The sequence below is a fragment of the Capsicum annuum genome, chromosome 1 (genome assembly GCF_002878395.1).
Source record: "Capsicum annuum cultivar UCD-10X-F1 chromosome 1, UCD10Xv1.1, whole genome shotgun sequence".
NCBI classification, from domain to species: domain Eukaryota; kingdom Viridiplantae; phylum Streptophyta; class Magnoliopsida; order Solanales; family Solanaceae; genus Capsicum; species Capsicum annuum.
Genome location: NC_061111.1, coordinates 232,561,367 through 232,571,299, shown reverse-complemented (window position 1 = coordinate 232,571,299; position 9,933 = coordinate 232,561,367). Strand labels below are relative to the sequence as shown.

At 30.7% G+C, this 9,933-nt stretch overlaps 1 long non-coding RNA gene across 1 annotated transcript; it reads left to right on the top strand.

Moving 5' to 3' along the window:
• Positions 1 to 764: 764 nt before the first annotated feature.
• Positions 765 to 3,088, top strand: LOC124897102. The gene is made up of 2 exons (XR_007053710.1): positions 765 to 1,367; positions 2,770 to 3,088. It is a non-coding gene; the product is annotated as an uncharacterized LOC124897102 (long non-coding RNA).
• The last annotated feature ends 6,845 nt before the right edge of the window (positions 3,089 to 9,933 follow it).

The window sequence follows — 9,933 nt, the reverse complement described above, 5'->3', positions numbered from 1 at the left end:
CTTAACTTTATTATTTGAGCAAGTAACAAACACACATGTGATCATCTTTTAGATGCAACTATTAAAATTATATAATACTTAATGGTCCACATGGAGAGTGAATGGACCGATATATATCATCCTGTATACGTTTTAAAAATACAAGCGATTCAATTTCCACTTTAATTGTTGAAGGTCTAGTAATTAATTTGCCTTGAGAATATGCAGCCAGGAGAATTCTTTAAATTAATGAATCTTCTGGTTCTTCAATGAGCATCCATATGAATTCTCAATTATTTTGCGTATCATATTAGAATCGAAATGACCGCCCCGATCATGTCAAATAATAAAATTATTTGAATTAGTAAACTTCTGATTTACTATGTCATGTGTTTCAACAGTGCTAATACTTGTGTTGTATACACTGGAAGAAAGAGTGGGTAATTTTTCAAGTATATATTTGTTACCCGGCATTATTGTAGTAAAATAAAGATATTCAATCTTTTCATCATTTGTAGTCTCAATATGATAGCTATTTTGACAAATGTCTTTGAAACTTAATAAATTTCTATGAGACTTACTATGATATAATGCTTCATCAATTATTAAATATGTTCCTCCGAAAAGTGTAGACACCTAATTTTGTTCCTCCTGAAATCAATTTTATTCATTTTTAGCTTACCTTACCACGTACCCTCACCCATTCTACACTTTCCCCACCAGGAAATAAATAATAACCAAATCCTAATAATTTAAATCTCTAATCCCTAATATTTCCTTATCCTAACTAATTTTTAACACCTCGTCATAACAATCCTACCCCAACCCCTACCTAACCCCACCCCACTCACATTTTTATTCTCACGGTAACAAACTAAAAGAGAATTCACCACAAGAGAATATATATACACCCACACATCACAACAACTTGGGGGGGGGGGAGGGGGAGGCATAATTTCCATTTATAAAGAGGAGATATTCACTGGAATATAAGGATAGAGAGAGCATTACATACGGGTGGGGATCACGCTCACATAAAAGAAAAAATTTCCATTTATATATTCCATTCACACGTAAATACAGGGGACGAACTGAAAAAAGGAAGCTTCTTCTTCATTCTTTTCTTCTTGGGCACACAAAAATGGCGGACCCATGATAATCGGGTTGTTTTCCATGGAATAAAGGGGGAAATTCATCTTTCTTCTGAGATACACAGATAACTTCACTGAAGAAAGGAAAAGGGGACTCCATTTTTGGGTTTCTTCTTCGCAATACACATCACACAAAGAAACACTCATATCGTTACACACAGAATACATAAAAGGAGCAGGATTTTCACAGGTGGGTCACGGTTCTGGCAATGTTCGGCTAGAGATAAGCTTTTCCCGGTGAGTCCTTCGCCAAAATCGGTTATTATTTCGGTCAAATTCAGGTATTACACGTTTGAATTTCATCCCAGTCCCAGTCCCAAGATACCACAAAATCTTTTAGTTTCCTTAGGTTTTTCAGTCGAAATCTCACCGGAAAAGGTCAAGTGCGCCGGAATCCAATCTATTTCATCAGTTCTTGCTCATCCAAGATCACTGGAGCTCCGGTGAATCGGAAGCGGCGACCCTGCTCTGATTCCGTCATGACTCATTTAGGCCTCATTTGTTTACACTTAATAATGAAGTTATGAATCTGAATGGTTTAGACTTCACATCATTAAGTATATTTGTCTTTTATTAAGGTTTTAACTGGTCTAAATAGCTTTTAATCATTCAGATCTAGAACCAAGTCTTAATAGATGATATTCTGGTGTTGGATAATATTCACTACTCTATTCATAATCAGTAATCGCTACCACTAACCACTTCTGTCACCGTCACCATTGTTAACTATCACCCACCTCCACCATCGACAAAAAAATACCGCTACTAACCACAATTGTCGATTACTACCACACCTACTACCTCTTTTATTTTAATTATATTCACTGCCACCATTGCCGTCAATAAAACCACAATTTGCAACCACTATCGTCCAATCCCTACTACCAACCAACTCATCTATCACAACTAGCACCATTACTAACTACCACTAATACATCACAACCTCTACAAATTCTTTGACTGCCATCACCATTGTCACTAGTAACGCCACATCTACCACCATTTCAACCAGTACCATCGCTATAATTTATCTCTAGTAACAAGCATCTCCACCATCATAACAAATAACATCTCCAACTGGCACCAACATATCGTCAATCATCATGCATTCATATTTCAGCCAACACAATCAACACCTTAAACTACTAACATCAAATAACATCACATCACAACAACCACCAACACCATTAATCGCCACCATCGTAACAGTCACTACAATACCAACCATCACAATTATCACCACCAACATTATTAATCACTAACATCAATCATTGTCACCGCAACCACCATTATAAGCCATCTCCACTATCACTAACAAACATAAATATTTTTTCTCAATCAAATACTAATAATTTTGTTGTATTAAATTACATACTTTTTTAATACATAATTAATTTTTTATTTGAATTATATTTTTTATTTTATTATGTATATACAAATAATTTTTTTTACACATTCAGATGTTGAAAAATAAACAATCCTAATCGTTCAGTTTTCAGATCTAGAGACAACATCTTAATTATTCAGATGTGCATTCAGATTCAGACGTCTGAATCTTAAAAAAAAAAAAATGAAGCCTTAATCTTAAGTTGAAATCTGCGGTTTAAGTTTGTATTGATGTTTCCAGTTGTTTTTTTAGATCAGTTCGAGGTTGAATTCAACTGGAACTGGGAGGTTCGATGTTCTGAAGTCGGGTCGAGGCATTCCGGTCAGAGCTCTAATCAAAATACTTCAACAGATTGAAATAAAAGCTGAGGTCCAATTCTCTCATATCTCTTTTAATTTCTATGTGATTTTGGATGTAATTCGATGTCATTGTTCTTGTGGTTGATGATTTTTTTGATGTTTGGTGTTGTTTACTTTGAATAGTCGATCTCGTTGGTATAAATGTGATAACAATATAAGTTTGGAATTGTATTAAAAATAAAAATTGGGTGGGAATTTAAACTTTGATAAAAGGCGAACATTGGTTTATTTTGATTCATCGATTGTGGTTTGATTTAAGATGAATGTGATTTTGTACAACCCAATAGTGTCATGTTTATGCCGAAATCGATATACAAACATAGGTTGGGTAGGCAAACTCAGGAATGGTCATTTGTTGGATGTGTGAATGTTTGTGAATGGTTCTATCTATTTTAATGCACAAAATTGAGAAAATGTATTCATTTGCCGGGGAATGCCCCGAGGTCACATTGTACTTATTTGTCGAGGAATGTCCCAAGTATTTTGTATTCAGAAGACGTCCGTGATGAAGGTCCGAGGCATCGGGTAAAGCATGGGGCGTAGTTTAGGATTAGTGTAGGTTTCCTTTTCAGTACCTTTTTATTTCAGGTTGTAATAATTGGACTGGATACTATATTTTGAATTTGTTTTGTTTGTTTGTTTGTTTGATTTTTTTTGTGTGTTTTTGTATGGTTTATACATTTTGTAATGTCAAATTAGCCGATATGCTCCACCAAGCGACCATGGTCGAACTACGGGACTGAAAAGTGCCTAACACCTTCCTCTCGGTCAACAAAATTCCTTAACTGGAATCTCTGTTTGTAAACCAGTCTTAAAGAGTCAAAAACAGTTTTGAAAAAGGATTTCCAAAGGTGACTTGACACACCCGATTATGCCAAGTGGCGACTCTAAAATTAATTGTAAAAGATCCTTTTCGAAATAAAATTTTCATCTTTTTGTCCCTTAATAATCAAACCCTTTCAAACTTAAAATTAATTCTTTTCAGTTAAAAAAGGGGTGTGACAGGAAGTAATAAGTTAGTTTTTTCGGAGCCTTCAATTAATCTTGTATTACCAAATATAGTATTAACATTGACTTCTTTCATCACCAAATAAGAAAAATATTTCTTATCTTTTAAAATAGTATGTGTGGTAGCACTATCTATAAGACATATATCACTGTAACTGATTTTGGATCCAACTAATGATTGAAGAATTTCCATATTCTTATAAGGAATCTCGTGCTGATAACGTGTTGAGAATAAATACACTATAATAAATTAAAATGAAAAGGAAGAAGAGAGAGATGTATAGATATAAGAATATGATTATATTTTTCATTTGGTGTGTTTTTACAATGTAGTATGAAATGTCTTTTATAGACAATAGTATGTGTAATAAGTGTAGTATGTGAATGATATCCACAAATGAAATAACTTCTTTACATGCTACAGTAGTATATGTAAAATATTTAGTATGTGAAGTATGGGTAGTATAGTATGTGAACATCGACAAAATAACTTATTTATAATAAAAGCAAGTTAAAAATGAAGTTGTTGTGCTTAGAAAAAAGTTGAAGTTTATAAGTTAAAGAAGTTTAATTCTTTTAAGTTACTACTGAATACTAAATTATATACTCTCTCTATATTTAATAAGTTTTTAAAATATATATATATATATATATATATATATATATAATTACAATTAAAATTAATAAATTTGATCGAACTGAGAAGCTCTAGTCTACACTAGCCCGTAAGTACGCTATCTTGAGCTGAAGTACTTCACATCGGATCAACATATGATCAGAATATCAGATCTGTGCCTGTACAATTCGAAAGATTAAAATTGAAAACTTAATTATTGAAAAAATTCTCTACTTCATCTAAAACTTAAAAATCTTGAATACACATTTAGTCATCGACTATATACCTCTGGATACTATTTCTTAAATTTAAGTGAAATTATATACTGAATTATATTAAATGATTAGTATTTATACACAAAGACATCATGTTTTATTGTTATTGATTTGGCACACATTAACACGAGTAACTTTCTTCCTTGCTCTGAATAGTTGTTTGAATAATGAATTACAGTACGTATCATTAGATTTAATATTGGCATGTTGGAAACAAAGAAATAACCGATTGGTCATTTTATTGTAGGTATTATTTTTTCTTATGATATATCTATGATATTATATTATATGTAGGCCGTAGTCGTTTGAACATGAACTTAAAATTATAATTTGAAATTATTGGCTTAAGTAGAGGTTGATTTAAAATTAATTTTTTCTCCTAGACATGTATTTAAATTTCAAAAATTGTAATTTTCTCCTGAACTTGAGAATCCTACTATTTATTAAAACTATCAAATTCTTCTTAAAATATAGATTGAACAAGTGTAGTCATTGGAGGAGGATCTGGTTTTTTGGGTTTGGAGAGGAAAGCGATTGTTTGTGGAAGATTTACTTTTTAATTAGTGTGAATTGGTATATTACTAAGTTAGCAATTCATTATAAATTTTGGATCAAATTTTAACAATTTTTCTTCAAATATCTGTGTGATCATAAATTTTGAAAATTGTCTTGAAAAAGTTTTCAAATTCCAAAATTTGGTCTGAAAATTTTACTTTTCACTCATAAACTTCAAATCTTTTCCAAATAAGATGCATTTTCAAACACAACTCAGATTTTAAAAATCACAACTTCAAAAACTCAAATTTCAATTTCAAAATGTATAGCCAAATGGAAGCTTAAATTTTAAAACTTTAGATATTACAAATTTGAATTTAAAATTATATCTTTGAGGTGAATTTGACATTTAAAATTTAAGTCACAAGTTGAACTTTTATTTCAAATGAGTTAATAAAAAATATTTTAAATCAAGACTTAAATTCATGATCTGTAATCACATGTCCAAAACGTTACCCTAAAGAAAGAAGGCTCCATGACCAATTTCTTTTTTCTTAAACGAAAATGGAGGGCCAGGATAAGCGGCGGCAGAACAGGGAGAAGGTGTCAAATTGTCCCATTTTGGGGGCGCTCCCGAGCCATATGCATGATTACTGCCACTTACCCTTGCACATTTGAATTTTGGTTACTTGTCACAATTAACTTCTCCTTTTCTATGCCTACTCATATTTTTTATTTAGTAATCACCCATATTCAAAATTCATAATTAACAATAACAACAACAACAATAATATATTTATTAGTGTAATTCGCAAGTGGAGTCGAGGAAAAATAATGTGTACGCACATCATATTTCTATCTAAAAAGGTAAAAATGTGATTGCCGTTAGACTCTCGACTTTAAATTAATTCAACTAATTTAAATTCACACCTTTATAGCGTAATTAGTGCTCCAATCCCTCCTATAAAAATGATTTTACTTTTTAGCTCGAACATGAAAATTTTATTTAGGGCTGGAACTTTTATCATTCCCTTGTATGCATTGGTGTTTGCTACACATTTATGTGTGAACCTTGTATGATTGTTTATTCGAAAATAATTACTCACTTCGTTTATATTAGTTGGCCATCTTGCTAAAAATATTTATCTTATTTTAGTTGTTCAAGTTTTAAAATCAAGAAAAGTTTATTGTATTTTTTCAATATTACCCCTATCATTAAATGACTATGTAAAAGGTATATAATCAATTGAAGTCCAGTTATAGATTGTTTTATAAGTTACATTCTATGTTGCTTTCCGCCATATTAAATCATGATTTTGGTATAAAATAAACTATACCCAAATTGTGAAATAGCGGTAGAAAAAACAAGCAATGATCAAGAATATGAATTTGATTGAATTAATAATCTTGTGGAGAAAATCAAACAATATTAATTAAGTAGAAGGAAAAAGATGCAGAGAATATAACTCTCTTTTTCATGTCAGAGTATAAAAATAAAAAGAAATGGAGAATGTGATATGATGGAAAAAGAAAGGAGAAATACGTAAAGGATGATGTGACACCTCTCTATGATCACCATTCCTATTTATTTTTTTTCTCCTTTTTTATGAGATTTTTTCTCATTTTCGAATTAAAGATTAAAGAATTAGTAATATTCTACTTTATTTATTGAGTGTCATTAATAAATATTAATAATTATTGTAGTTAAGTTGAGAAGCCTATTATTTATTGTTATAATGTAATGGTTGGGACAATGAGTAGTTTGGGTTGTGAGGACAGCGGATTGAAGCAATAAATGAGAAAACAAATAGTCGTTCTTTCAAAATAAAGTCTCTCTTTACCCGATATACATCACATAAAAATATCAATTAAATGATCAATTCTTCTTCTTCTTCAATTTGGACTTAGCATATAGTTGTTTGGAATGCTTTTCACATTCCTTGATTGCAAAATTTGCTCCTCCAAGACTAAGTACTTTATTTTTGACGTTTAATTATGGAGTTGCCGACGTGATAATGCTAATATACTACTAATTAATTGCAATCTATTATCTATGTTCCCACCCTTCAAAAAAACTAGCTTGGTTATATTAAAAAATGTTTAGTTTATGTATCTTAGTTACATAATTTAAAATGACTTTTCTACTTTAAAGCTAAATTGAATCGTGTTCTAAATTTTGAATATGTGATTTATCATAAATTAATTATGTATTTATATCAGAGTTGAGTGACAATGGAGTATAACTTTTGTGAAAATTTTATAAGAATTGTGGTTATATTTTAGTGTGTGTTGCTCATTAACTTTTTGGAGGTTCAAGCTCAAGTTACTTGTGAGTTATGACCTCCATGAAAGGCATGGTCAACCACAGTATTTGGACAGAGAATTAAGTGATTTCATTAAGTCAAAAGGACGATTATTATAGCAGCAAATGAGTCAATAATCCGATAAACATATAAATAAAATGATTATAAATTTGCTAACAATCGATCTGGTCCAATCACTAACCAAAGAAAATTGTGTATACATATGATTAATTTTTGTCTGAGAAGAGTCTGAATTATTTTTAAAAATATGAGAAAATATCTTTTATGCTCTTAAGAAAGCAATTTGCTTATAGAAGTCAATCTATAATTTGATGCTTATCCTTTTAATAATGCTCGTGTTCTCACATAGAGTGTTTACTCAAACATATACTCAATTGATTTCTTAAAAGGGTGATTTTCTTCATTAATGTGATAAGTTGACATTTTTTTTCTTGATCTCTTTATAACCAATTTATGGTATTTCAAATGGCAAAATAAAATGATAAGTTTTAGTGATTCTAGAAATGTGTTTTAAATAAAAAGAAAAAACATAAATAAGGTAATATGACATCTCCATGATCATTAATTATATTTATTTTTTTCTCTTTTCAGGGGGCTTTTTTCACCTATTTTAATTTATTTTATTATAACAAAAAATTAAAATTATTTTAATATATCACTCATGTTGGTCATTAAACAAACGCAACGAATTCTATTTGTATTCCTCACTAATGCTCTATTAATGGTGATTATTACAAGAGAATAAGCACTATGCAATTAATCTTTAGAAATGAATAGGCACAAAATTAACTATAAACCAGCTATGAGATCCGGTCTTTGTGATGCAAGAGGTTGAGATTGAAAATTAAATCAAGCCATAAACTTTCCTATGAAAATACTAAAAATTACACAAATACACAACTTATGTTTCCAATATTACAAAAAATTCCAACTCCCTAAATATATTACAAAAATCCCAACAAATACACAGAATGTTATACATATGTCGGTTATGTTATGTATATTAATAGGGAGAGAGAGTAAAGTAATTAAAAAATTAGGAGAGAGTGTAATTACTTTCAAAAGGGTTGGTATTAATGTTATCTATATATAAAAATATAGTCACTACAAGGTTTTTTTCACATTATTGTCAAATTAAACTTGTGATGTTGGGAGGACTAACAAAGTAGAAGAAAGAGCAGAAGAGCAGGGGATGCCCCCACCTTTCTTGAAATAACTTTTCACTTTATTCTTAAATTATAACCAACTAAATATATTATCATAAAAGTTTGCAAGTATCTATCATATTATCTATCAAATGCTCCATCACAAATTAAGATTTACATTTTTTATTTTGAATGATAATGTTATTTTTTGAAATATATAAACATAGGTAACAATTATAGTATTATATGCTATTTTATGCTGAGAAGTGATTGTTGCAACGATTGTGAATACAATTGTGTGATTTGATGTCGATGTATGTAATGGAGGAGTGAACATGAAAATAGACCCTTACAGAAGCAACTTACTTGAGAAAATAGAAGAATAGGTGTCTTTTAAGAGTTGAATGAAGGATTAGTGACATTAACCAACAGATAGGGTCAAACATTATTAGGAAACTTGATCAAGTTAATTGTGGACTTGATTAATATTTTCAAAACTTTCTAATCTTTTCAAAAATACAAATCAACCCAACCCACACCCTCTTCAATCCAAATCAACCACCCTCTCTCGACAGCTTCTCTCAACTCTCTCCCAACCAATAGTTCTACAAAATTTCTCCCTTCAACCCACGACGATAAATAGTTGGGCTTCGAGTTCCCCTCTTCAATTCAATCAACCTGTCTCTCATCCCTCTCTCGATAACTTCTCTCAACTCTCTCCCAACAAACTGTTCTGCAAATTTCTCATTTCAATCCTTGGCGACTTTAATATCTGCCTACAAATAGTTGGGATTCGAGTTCCTTTTTGACTTCAATCGATGTGACAGCCTTGCTCTCCGGCCACAACAGCTTTGAATTCTTCATCGGTCCTTTTCTTCTTTCACAGGTAAAAATTTATGGCCTTTTTAGTTTAGAAGAAAATGAGGAACTTGAGCCAACTTCTCTTATAGTATTGGTTAACTGTTTCAATATTTGTTGTACTAATTTAAAATGCGGTCTGAATAAAACTCTAATATCTGGTTATTCTTCTCTTCTCTTTTCGAAGTGAATTATGATATTTTGTTGTTTGTTGCATTTTTTTGAAGTTTGATTTTTATTGTTTGTGTTTATAAAAATAAAAGGATAATTTGGTTTGATTTGTTCTGTTCTTGTTCTTGGTAAAAATGGTGAAATTGCTGTTTTTTGTTTAACAAA